The 12921-nt window shown below is 34.3% G+C and overlaps 1 protein-coding gene across 1 annotated transcript in view; it reads right to left on the bottom strand.

Annotated features, from left to right (window-relative positions):
• Positions 1-12529, bottom strand: part of LOC110373365 (hemicentin-2) — a 60173-nt gene extending 47644 nt beyond the window's left edge. Inside the window, exon 1 of the mRNA XM_064037651.1 lies at positions 12232-12529. The gene's annotated coding sequence lies outside the window, so the exon portion shown is untranslated. The remainder of the gene's footprint in view (positions 1-12231) is intronic.
• Positions 12530-12921: the final 392 nt, after the last annotated feature.

The raw sequence follows: 12921 nt of genomic DNA, 5'->3' as shown, positions 1-12921 counted from the left end.
GCATTTTTCCAGGCAGTCCAGTTCGAATAATCTGTTTTTGTTAAACCAAAATAACAGTTCGTACCTATAGAAAAACACACACGATACAAAACTGTTGTTTAGGAAAATATTATATTTACATCTCATCAGTATTCGAATGAACTATGCGCTTAGAAAAGCAAGACTTGCATTCAACGCAGTGTTTGCTTTTAATCCGAAAACCAATTTGTTTGCACAAGAACGATGAATATCCATAAGCTAGAACATTGTATTCAGAGAAAGCTGTTCTAAGCACACACAAACACACACACATAAACTCTCACACACAACAAAATGTAAACACCCTTTGGCACAAAGAACAAGCATCAACGAATATTGACGGAATTACACTGAAAAGTAATAGGCAAATCACTCAAATAAGTAGTGTGTATTCTAGTAGAAAATCACTATGTTGTACCCAGGAACAAATCAATTTGAATTTTTGAAGGCATTCGGGTTTTAGCTGTGACATATGTATACCTATGGGATTTCGTCCCGCAATTCCTTTTCGTAAACGTAGTTCCGGGTTTAAGTGATTTTGATGGCAAAATTAAAATTGGTGGAGTCATTGTAATATAATTATATGTATTATTTACTAGTGAATTTATAAGGTACTTTTTTTAATTTATTCATTATTTGTCTCCATTATTTGTCACCCTTAAGGCTGCTGTACCGATTTGAAAAATTCTTTCAGTGTTGGTAAACTACGCACTTCCTGAGTAACATAGGCTACATTTTATCCCGATGTGGGTAGTAGTTTTCACGGGACGCGGGTGAAACAGCGGGAAAACGGTTAGTAAGAAAATATAACAAGGACACACTTTCACGATTTTCTTCTCAAAAGAGGTTTAAAACTTTAACTAAAATCGTGCAGAAATTTAACCTAGAAATAAACAACTGCCTTTTATAGTACGAGTTTAAAATGGCTACTTTATAAATCTCAGATACAGAGCATTAGAGTTGCACCCGTCGTAAAGGTAAATAGTTTTTGATTTATTCGTCTAGTCTAGTTGGAACTAGTTTTAAACTATAAATATACCCGACGTATTCGTAGACGGTGCTTTTAAGATTTATTACCCTTGTGCACTGTAAAATATGTGGGGGATTAGCGATACAAAAATGTTAGGGAAATTTTTACCTGGATTTAAACTAACGTGTGGAAAATAATGATAAAAAGAACTTAAAATAAATAAGATTTACGAGAAAAGGAGAAATTTCCGTATCTAAAATATTGTTTGTATGTTTAGTTGTAATGAATAAATAAAAATTTGGCCCAGTAAAATGTGTTTCTAAACTCAATCAATCTATTAAAATTAATTGAAACCAAAATTCTTTCACTAAATATTTACTGCTGAAGAAATTTTTATATAAGCTGCGAATCTTTTTACACATCGCCTGAGATAACACCTTGTGGCTTCCCATAAGTGATTACATCTCAACACAACTTTTACCTCAATATCCTAATGGATTTTGAACCAAAAAAATTACGCAAAACTCAAATATCACTTAGAAAATTACAGGAATTACTTGGCGCTAAGAGCATTACTTTAAGTCGGCTTTGTTGACCTACATTTTTGGATACAAACTTCCTTAAAGTGACTTGCAGTAGAAGTTGACTTGTGGAAATTGTCCCGTAAGGAAAAACCTTTACGTATAATATATGTTAGTATTTCCTTAGTGCGAGTCTTTTTCTTTAGAAGAAATTTTGAGTAAACCTTATTATATCTAAAACGGAGATAACTTAAGTATTGTTAAGGCGGCATTTATACCTTTTTTGTGGGAAAACATCAAATGACCCATCTGGCTGTGGGTGGAGCGTGACTTGTACTGATTTAAATCCACCATGTTCCTTCTTAAGCCCTTTATGTACCAAAGTTGCGGTAACTGTTTGGAACTTCGTTATACCTATAATCTATATGTATATCGAACGTTTTTCATTCAATTCAAAATCAATTTAATTTCATTCTACAGTTAAAAATATTCTATCAACAAGACAAATCACCATGTAAACGAGCCGGGCAGATCGGGCCCGACCTGACCCACACATTTGTCCCGTCGATGGCTTAGCTTAACCGTATAACCGACACGTTGACGTCGCCTCGGCGCGTGACGTCGAGATAACACGGACCGTGACGTATCGAGACGGGAACATATTGCTGGCTGTCTTGTTTGTACATGTATTTGTACCTATATATCGAATGTCAGCCATTTAAAAACAATTTAATTTTATTCTACAGTAAAAATATTCTATTACACAGATAAATTACCATGTTGACCCATACATTTGTCCCGTCGATGGCTTAGCTTAACCGTGTAACCGACACGTTGACGTCTCGGCGCGTGACGTCGAGATAACACGGACCGTGACGTATCGAGACGGGGACATATTCCTGGCTGTCTTGTTTGTTCATGTATTTATACCTATATATCGAACGTCAGCCATTAAAAATCTATTTAATTTTATTCTACGGTAAAAATATTCCATAACACTGACAAATCGCCATGTTGACCCATACATTTGTCCCGTCGATGGCTTAGCTTAACCGTGTAACCGACACGTTGACGTCGCCTCGGCGCGTGACGTCGAGATAACACCGACCGTGACGTATCGAGACGGGAACATATCGCTAGCTGTCTTGTTTGTTCATGTATTTGTACCTATATATCGAACGTCAGCCATTAAAAATCTATTTAATTTTATTCTACGGTAAAAATATTCCATCAGTGACAAATCACCATGTTAACCCATACATTTGTCCCGTCGATGGCTTAGCTTAACCGTGTAACCGACACGTTGACGTCTCGGCGCGTGACGTCGAGATAACACGGACCGTGACGTATCGAGACGGGAACATATTGCCGGCTGTCTTGTTTGTTCATGTATCTGTGTGCCTATATATTAAACTGTTAGTTTTTATAGTATATCGTATTACTAGCTTCCACCATCAAACTTCTCCTGTCACTTGGATAAGAAATAATAACCTATGTCCGCCTCCTGCCATGATAGATGCAGCAGTTTTACCGTGATTACGTAACATAGAGACAAGAGTTATTTTCTCATTTATAGAGGTACTTTTTAGCAAGAATTGGTGATATTGTTAGAGGCGTCGATAATTTCAATCATCTTTTCAAATATTTAAACTGATTTTCAATAAAAAAAAGCCGGTCAGTCAATTTGCTGTATTACAATTAATAACCTGAATATATAATGTGAGACAAATATAATGTCACATTAGCAGTATTTTCCAGTAAATGTCAGAGTGGACATAATATCCCATTAGAGATAAAAACTATTGAGTGCCTGAGGCAAGTCCATTTTCTTGATGCGAAGATTTTCTAAGATGGATTATGATGACCGGCCGCTTAACGATAACGTATCTACATCTATACTGAGATTGTGAAGAATACTCTAATATATCTCTATACCTAAGTCATCATTCATCTGCCTAGCCTTTTCCTAACAATGCTAATGTTGAGTTTGACTTCCAGTCTAAGTGGATGGAGCAGAGTACCAGTGTTTCACAAGGAGCGATTTCCCATCTGACCATCTCAACTACCCGTGCAACCCAATATGTCTAATTAATACTGGTTGTCAGACTCAATAAAAAAAAACCGGCCAAGTGCGAGTCGGACTCGCGCACCGAGGGTTCCGTACAAATCCTGTACAGATAAAAAGTGAGTCTCGCGCCAACTGTTCAGTTTAGAACAATCATAGTTATGGTAATTTCGTAAGAGTCAAAATAGTTAATATTTTATAATATAACTAAAATAGTAGGCTAGTACCTTGTAAAAGTTATTTTATTAAAGTTATTTATATACAACATTTTATAGTCATCATTCAGAAATCTGATTGAAAATAAGTAATTTAATAAATTTAATAAATATTATAAATTAAGTAATTGTCTTAAATGTCATTGGGCATATCTGACCCGCTTTGTAAAAAGTGGCGGACATGAATCAAAGTAGTTTAGAGACTAGAGAGAGTCGAGGGAACTCCTGAACGGTATGTTGCATCTACCACGTGTTTGGGCTTATTTTATTCGTATTGGCGAAGACTTTCCACATAGACTAGGTAGGTTTGACTGCCATTGTGGGATCGATAGCAAAGATCAGATATAGTTATGGGAACTCCTTTACAATTTATAACGTAACCTTGTGTTGGAGCTTATTTTATTTTAGGTGATGAGATCTTTTATTATTTACAAATGGGATCTTTTATTTTTGAGGGATTAATCACCTGACGAGCCCCAGTTTCAGGTTTTTTTCGAAACTGCCTGACGACTTGTAACTGTCGAATTGTAACAACGACTGCTAGAGAGTAGGATTCAGGGCTGCTGGCTTTACGTTTCTAGAGCCTTGACAAAAGTGTAATTCTGTCCCTTTGTTTAATAAAGTCGGCTTTATTTTATTTTTTAGCATTTTACAAACAAATCCAACTTCAAACATATAAAAAAGCAACAAGAAAACAAAAGCAAGAAAGAAATTAAAAAGATGTTAGGTGCATCGGTCTAGAAGTCGGTGTCTAGAGGATGCATCTGTTTTTATTCAACCACCGAGATCTATGAATATAAACAGTTTTCTTATTGTTTTTAGAAGTGGTTTTTTTTTGTAAACGGTTTTTATTTTTAACTTTTGTGAAAAGTCGTAAAAAATACGAATAATATAAGCCCAAACACGACGTAACTAAAACATACCGTTGAGGAGTTCTCTCGACTTTCTCACGTCTCCATCATCAGGTAAGCTCTAAACCTTCACTGTTTGATAGTATCACCAGACATACATCTGAAAATCAAGTTTTAATCCTACGCATGCATGCCTACAATTTCTGATAGTTGCCCTCGATTTCTCAGGATTTCCATCATCAGATCCTGACCTGATGACAATGGAAATAAACGGTGAATATACTCTTTCACTAGAAAGAAATGATTTCTCAAACTTGGTAGTTGAAATTCCCCATTGAAATGAGGAAAATATTTGATGTTTACACCTGATTTTCTCTAGATTCCCATGGTTCACAATGATGCGACTAATGCCATAGTACATCAGAGCCTTATATCATTATACTATGCTATATTTCGTTCGTGTCCGCCGTGGGTATGGTTTCCATACTAAGGTGCCCAATGACCTTTGAATGATTTAGAATTTTTCACAGTTTAGAGGCAATTAGATTTAAGAAGTGTTTAATATGAATTTCAGCTTCAATATCTCTACGCGTTCGTGTGCAAAAGTGTGTAGGTAGTAAGTTTATAAATAATAATAAAATATTTTATGTCATGTAAGCAAAAATAATATTTTAATATTTTATGTAACTTAAAATTTTTCATTTTCGCAATTTTTCCTTTATCTGTACTATATAACGTTGCTTCGTGCCGAATTTCAAGATTCTGAGTTCACGGGAAGTACCTTGTAGGTTTTGATTCCCTAGCGTGTGACGGAAATTCGTCTAAGGTGTCGGTATAACTGCTTTATCTTTTGATCGCGTTAACTTAGAAGTTTGATTTTTTCACTACTTAAAGGGACAATAGACCTCGGTATTTGGTATAAATTTCAATTTGATACCTTTATTCGTTCGTGAGAAATAAGGTAGTAAGTTGCATTTTATTAAATTATTTTTATATTATATAACTAAAAAAATGAGATTTTCGCAATTTTTCCTATATTTGCATTATATGACAATGCTTCATGCCAAATTTCAAGATACTGAGTTTACGGGAAGTACCCTGTAGGTTTTGATTCCTTTGCGAGTGTCGAAAGTTTGTTGAAAATATCGACATAATCGGCTGTATCTTTTGATTGGCTTGGCTTAGAAATTTGATATTTTCACAGCTTAAAGGGACAACAGACCTGAGTATTTCATGTGAATTTCAGCTTGATACGTCCACGCGTTCTTGAGATAAAGGGTCTTGACAGACAGACAGACGGACAACAAAGTGATCCTATAAGGGTTCCGTTTTTTCCTTTTAAGGTACGGAACCCTAAAAACGAAAGTCATTTATTCAAAGTAGGTTAAAAATCAGAACTTTTTGAAGGTCAAATTTACAAAAGACAGCCCCCGAAACGCCCGCCCTTCACCACTTCCTATGTATTTTTGCTGGGAAGAAGAAATGGTGGATCAAACTCCCCAGCAACACAATTCTGTATGTATGGTTTGAAGAACCGTATACAAAATATTAATGACATCTGACTACCCGTAACGACTGCCAAAGATGTTCAATGACAGCCGGGGCATACGGTTTATTATTCCATTCGAAAAACGTATGTATTCTCTATACAAGTAAAACCATATGAAGCTATGTATAAGTGTTTCAAGAAGAAAAAAAAGAAGGAATGAAAACGTTCTGAACGAAGACTTGCTCCGATTTATTTCAAATTGTGTTCGGAAAAAAATGTATCGGAGCATAAAGGAAATCGACACTTTTAACTGACTCGAGTTGTGAATATATTTTTGCCTTTTATGTATCTTATTCTTGTACTAGCTTCACACGATTCATCCTGCTTTTTATACTGCCGCGTTTCTTGAATAAATTGGGTTGTAGGTAAAAGGTTTATTTTTAGGTTATTATTTTGTCAAGTTATGTGTAAGCTTTCAAATCTGTTATGTCATTATTTGATTGAAACAGCTCATTTACACAAGCACATTTTTGGTGTTTGACACGATACCCCTCTTAGCACATTTTTGTCAAACTTTGGGATTTGTTGCACGTAAAAAAACCGCGCGGAAAATTTGCCAGTGTAATGCGCAATTAACAAGTTAGTGTATAGCTGAACAAACATGGTTCCAACACACAGCAACTAAACAAAACTTTGTTAAATTAAACAGAAGTTAAAAGAACAACATCCTTCCTTACTTACGTAACTATCAGAAACAGAGTTTCAAGGAATACCTAAGTAAACTTTGAGTAGCCTTCATACTTATAATGTTAGACGAGGTGATCACAAATTTTACGCCAACTAACGCTCAACTGCACTTAGCTTTAGCGTGACCTCCATTATTTTTAGACTCTAAAATGGCGAGCTTATATTAAATTCTATTGTAAAATTATGAAATGAACATCGTGGTATCTAATGTCTGTTTTATAGACTTCTTATATTAAGTCTGTGTAGATCTACCATTAAGAAAGTCGGCAAAACTATGGACTGAATTATCCAAAGACAACTTAGAAAGGTACTCGTAATACCAATTTATAAAAACTGAATAAAAGAACCAAAAATATATTTTAAACTCCTACATATTTATCAAGAAATAACATCACTTTTGGAAACGCTGCAATCCGAAAATAATCAAAAATCTCGCATACATACACATACATAAATAAAAGCCATAAACTGCCGTCCATAAACCTAGATACGAACCATCTCGAAACATAAACTGAACTATCAAACTACATAAAGAATCACTCTAAGCTATAATACCTAAGTGGAGCTTATAAAACTGAAATCTAACACTTTATTTCAGAAAACTGATAAAGTCACGGAGTAAGGAAAGATGACCGGAGATGCCATAATGTAGGTCGGTCAGGCAGCTTCTTCTAGGTCAAATACGAACGGTGGGCTAGCCAAAACGATCAGTTACGAGTTTACTAACGAGGCTTTCGGATTCTTTGAGACATCTGTCAACGATTTTGGGTATAACAAAAAATCATTTCATCCAAAAAAGGCATATAAGGGCGAAGAAAGTAACGTTCCTCGTCCCCCGCACACCCGCATTTTGGCGCACTACTTTCTTAGGAGATTTTTCGTTATGGCACCTCCGCTAGTCATTTTATTCTCTATGTTACCTCTATAAAGTCTATCTTAGACGATCCCTCTGATCAGAATACTGAATGTTTTTCAACTAAGTAATTACGTAAGTCTTTGGAGCAAGTAATAGTGGAGGTTGCTATGCTGATCAAGGGAACTTGATGCTTTGGAAAATTCTGGAAAATGACACTCTAGACTTTAGAACGATCTTGTGCTAATAAAGAAGTGGTGTATTTTATATCAAACCGGTGATAGTAAATTATGTTAGTGATACCTAAACAATTTTATGCTTCCTTTCTTTACGTACGTTAGTATTATCTAAAGACAAGTCCCTAAAACTCAAATTTTCATTTTGTTATTACAAAATGTAAATTGTATTAACATTACGCTTTTGTGTTTTAGACACATTATTAAAATAGAAGTTTGGTAGATAGAAGTTACTAATGCTTTTGCTAATATTAAGGTTGTTCAAGGTACACGACGTCTTAATGCACAAGGAATAAGTTTCAAGTAATTCCCAAGATCCCGTAAACTAGATCCTTACTTGCCATGCATACACAAATTGCAGTAGCTTCACGTTGATATAACAAAACAAAATTTATATAACGTCGTTATGAAAATCGATCTTATTGTCTTTCAAATAAAATTGATTTTGCTAAAGTAGGCTTTCGTTTAATTAAATAACTTCAAACTCTAGTTGTCACTACTCGTTGGTGCGATTACGATACACGATGACTCATCACAAAAGACTACAGTCACAACACTAAACATATCGATGATTCTAAAAGGTTCTAAATTCAAAGCCCCTAAAAAGTTGTCGATTACATAACGCGTCAGGCGTTAGTCATTGACTCACCTTTTTACCAAACACTCGAGTCAGCACCGACCGATTGAATCAAACGTTAACGAACTATAGAAACGTGACAACGGTCAGAATCTTTTTTCGCATTTCGCATCAAACATTTTTCGCATTCCCATTCGTGTACTGAATTTGAATAGTGTCCCTCTAGTACTTTACGGTACGAATTTGTCTCATTCACTTTGATTCATTAAAGTGCTATACATTTTATTTTTATTTGGCGTAGCTACCGTTTTGGGACAAAAACTAGAGGTGCACTATGTGAGTGTGATTGTCATTACTGGGAAACTGGGATAGGGGCAGCGTTTTAAAACAATTTAAACACCTTTTCAAAGTGGAGCAGTAATTTTTTCCAAAAAATTTCAGTTACTCCTGTAAATGTAAAATTCTAGTTCTATTTCTGAATAGCATAAGTATTGCTTTGCAAAACCGTGACACGCCTGGATAAATTGTATTTTTAGTCTGCTTTGTGAAATAGGTGTCACCTCAAGAACTTTGCTTTGACTTTCAGAATTTAGAGTTATGTTTCAAAAGTGGTTATGCTTTCAGAAAACGAAATAAATGGGGCTACAGAGCATTCGCACACCTTGCCAAGTATAGCGTAGAGATTTAGAATATTCATTTGACAAAAAATGAGGGTCGATATAAATAGTGTTTGTAAAATCACATACCTATCATAAGCAAAATTATGTGCTCTTTTAAATGAGTTATATATAAAATGGGGTAAAAATACAAAAAAACCTTGTTTTTATTTCTTTTTTTTCGTACATATTTAGCAGAGTAGTGATTATGATTACTGGACATAAAGCTTTTTAATTTTACTGGATTAAAAGAGAGCAGTTGCAACTTGATAATACATATTAGATGTAAAAATGATCTCTCCTGTACCTAACTACCTACATATACAAGCTTTAATAACTTCCAGTAATTTGAGCGATAAATATTATAATAACACCTTACCCCTGGAGGATAAAACACACGTTTATGCGAATATTTGTAGAACACGTGCCGCGTTATCAGTATATATTTAAAGCCTATAAAATATGATTCAAGCGAGTTGTCATTTAACGGAGAAATTCCCTGAAGCCTGGATTTACATTTAAGCAGGTTTTCGACATAATCATGATATTATGGTACTTTAATTTAGACTTAGCTATAGAGGGATAAATACAGCACTAGTTATCGCTCTCAGAAAGATGGCGTTTCGCATTTCAGTAAAACGAAATATTTTTAAACAATTGAAGGGTGCGTTTTAATCAAACTTACAGATAGCTAGAGCACGATCATTATTTCGCAGGATTTAGGCATTTTTTTTTTCCTTATAATTCATCTTTAAAGGAAAATTTAAAATGAACATAAGCTTATTTGCGGATGTAGCTTCAGCGACTTGTACACATATTATTATGGCCATGGTCAATGCCAAGTGAAACGTCTATTACTAAAGGTATCGTACATCAATACATCGCTTTGAGAATAAAAATTAGCTCATTTGGCTTAGTTCTCAAAAATAAGTTTTTCCCAATATTCTATTATTCACTTTTTAAAATCTTTCTAGCTGAAATATTTTTCGTTCATAGTAGTCCTAAACTGTGGTCAGTAAGTATAGGTAGTCCCGTTGGACCTGTGATTCTATTACACTGCAATAACCTAGTTTCCCTAAGGGATTGCTGATGAACGGACAACCAATTACTCAGAGTAAGACCGGTCTTGGAAGTAAATACCTAAATAGGTCGCGATTAAAAATAAAAGGACTTTCCTAGAGTACTAATAAAGAAAATATGCCTTTGATTTTCCTTGATTTTATTTTCAATGTATTGTTTACAAGAGCACAAGAGGTCTTTGTATTTGTATTATAATTATTTTTTTTTGTACGATAAGTGAGCATTTATTTATCCGTTCTATTAACATAAGATGGGTGGACATCGCGGATAAAACTACTCAGTAAAAGACAGATGCATAGCTTTTAAACCGTTCGGGAGGTTTCCTTCCTTTCGATAAAAGCAGAAGAAAATTTAGAAAATGAAGAGCTTAAATCTTGCACTAGCTTGTAAGATTAGTAAGCTTGCTCTCAATACGATGAAAAATTGCACACTGGTTTAAACTTTTCTACACTTGGACAAAACACGAAACTCAAACAAAAGAACGAATAAAAATTATTCAATACTAAAAAGGTATTATGTGATATTGTAATCAGATATGTGAATTGATATTTTAATACATATTATATGGTGAGCTACATAACAGGCCAGTTCATTGTGAATTATTGGCTTATTTCCAACGCGAATGGCTATTATCCCGTGTTCTTCAACTAAATGATATGCATTAGGGGATGAGTTCAGTATTTTTATTCCGATATCAGCTTAGGTATTTTGTAATAAGCGCAGCAATTTCTATATTAGTATTTATTTTTTAGTAGCTTTAATATTCTCATGAGCGTTTTTCTATTGAATTAATTGAATAGTTTAGATTATCATATTATCCCGGTTTTATTATATATTTATTTCTCAGTTTACTATTACAGGATAGTTAGTTAGTATCAATAAAAACAATAAATAATAATTATTTTTATATTTGTATGTATTGCATCGGAATTATTAATTTGCAATCCATTCTCCAATTTTTATATTTTTTTATATATAAGTAAGTATGTAATTATTCTTTACCATACAAATCTTGCAGATTAGTAGCATTGTCCATTCAGACCAATCGCAAAAAAACACAAAATTACATCACTTCGTCAACCCGTCCAAACCCTTCACTGCAGAGTTCACAAAGCGTTAAATAAACTGATTTTTCATTACACTTTTATGTGCAACCCAGTGAAATATTACACACAATATATTACCTATGTACTGCCTTATAAATTCCCTGTGCGTGCGTAAAAAGTACACACTTTATTTATGTAAAAAGTACACACTATGTTTACGTCAAAAGTCAATTTGTCTCACTGTGTAGCTTGAGTGATGTACGGCCTTTGTGAATTGACATAAATCATTTTGGACCACTGGGGAGATCAAGATGCGAAGGCAGTCTTTTTTTTCATCGGTATTTTATTATGGGAGTTAATGTAAAGGTATTTTATTTTTATTTGGCTGCGATAAAATTTATTGATGGTGAATTTTTTTATTGATTGATGATTTATTAATAATTTATTTTTTTATCGAAATATAAAAGGTGAAAATAAAATGTTACAATTCGGTAATAACATTATGTTCCCTAGAAGTTCTATTCATATCTTTGAAAATTATAGAAGTAAGAATTTAGAATTTTCAATTTATCAAAATATGAATCACCTATTTCTATCGGCACGCACAAGTAATAAACTTTATTGCATTTGTATTGAAACCGACATTAAACTAGCCAAACTCACATTGAAAGTACAGTTAACGATATAAATAGGCTACATTAATATCGTCTATTAGCCGAAACGATTTCACGATTTAATGTCATTATTGGGAAAACGATAAAAACCTTCTAAGTTGAACGACTTGATTCCAAATAAAATCAACAATCCCTTTCAATCCGCGATTCAATCGTAATACGAATTATATCGATAAGAATCAAGCAATTACGACAAAGGGAACTACAAAGTACACAAAAGTAGAAAATCTTACCCTTGTAAGTAGAATTTCCAAACTCTTTGGAAAATAAACACGTAACCGAAACAGTACTGGCATGAAAAAAAACAACAAAAACTGTCACAAAGTTTACAACAAAAAAAGTTTCACACAATTCGAAGTCAGCACTTTTTATTTGACAACACTTTGAAAACGGAACACTGGTTCAAATTCGAAAACGGAATCACATCACACACTAACTTTTTAAAAATAGGGTTGTAACAAAATTCAACGTGCACTTTTTAGCGTGTTCGTATCGCGAAGGCTGTGAGTGGTACGAGTGTTCGTGGCGTTAGTAGGGCTGCCACTGCGATGTAGGGTACGCAACGCGCCTGCGTAGCTTTGCGCACCGGCTCTGCACTCCTGATACATTTCTGCCTCAATTAATCCCCGCACTGTACTCAATTACACCTAGTAGTACTCCGACGGTGGCAACTTTAAACTGTTAGCGCGATATTGAAGTGATGAATCGCGAGTTTGCTAAGGTTTATTGTTTCATAAAAATGCCGTTCCTTATTCGAATTTCAAATTCGAATCTTGCCTCTAGTTTAATAAAGGAACCGTTTTATTGGTCGTTCAATAATTCTATAATCAATAGATTTGCAGTACATATCTTAAACCGATGCATCAAAGGAGATTTAGTACCGGGTATTACGGAATCTATTCCGTACAGTAATAGTTTACAAT

The sequence above is a fragment of the Helicoverpa armigera genome, chromosome 13 (assembly GCF_030705265.1).
Source record: "Helicoverpa armigera isolate CAAS_96S chromosome 13, ASM3070526v1, whole genome shotgun sequence".
Lineage (NCBI taxonomy): Eukaryota > Metazoa > Arthropoda > Insecta > Lepidoptera > Noctuidae > Helicoverpa > Helicoverpa armigera.
This window is presented reverse-complemented; position numbering and strand designations above follow the sequence as displayed.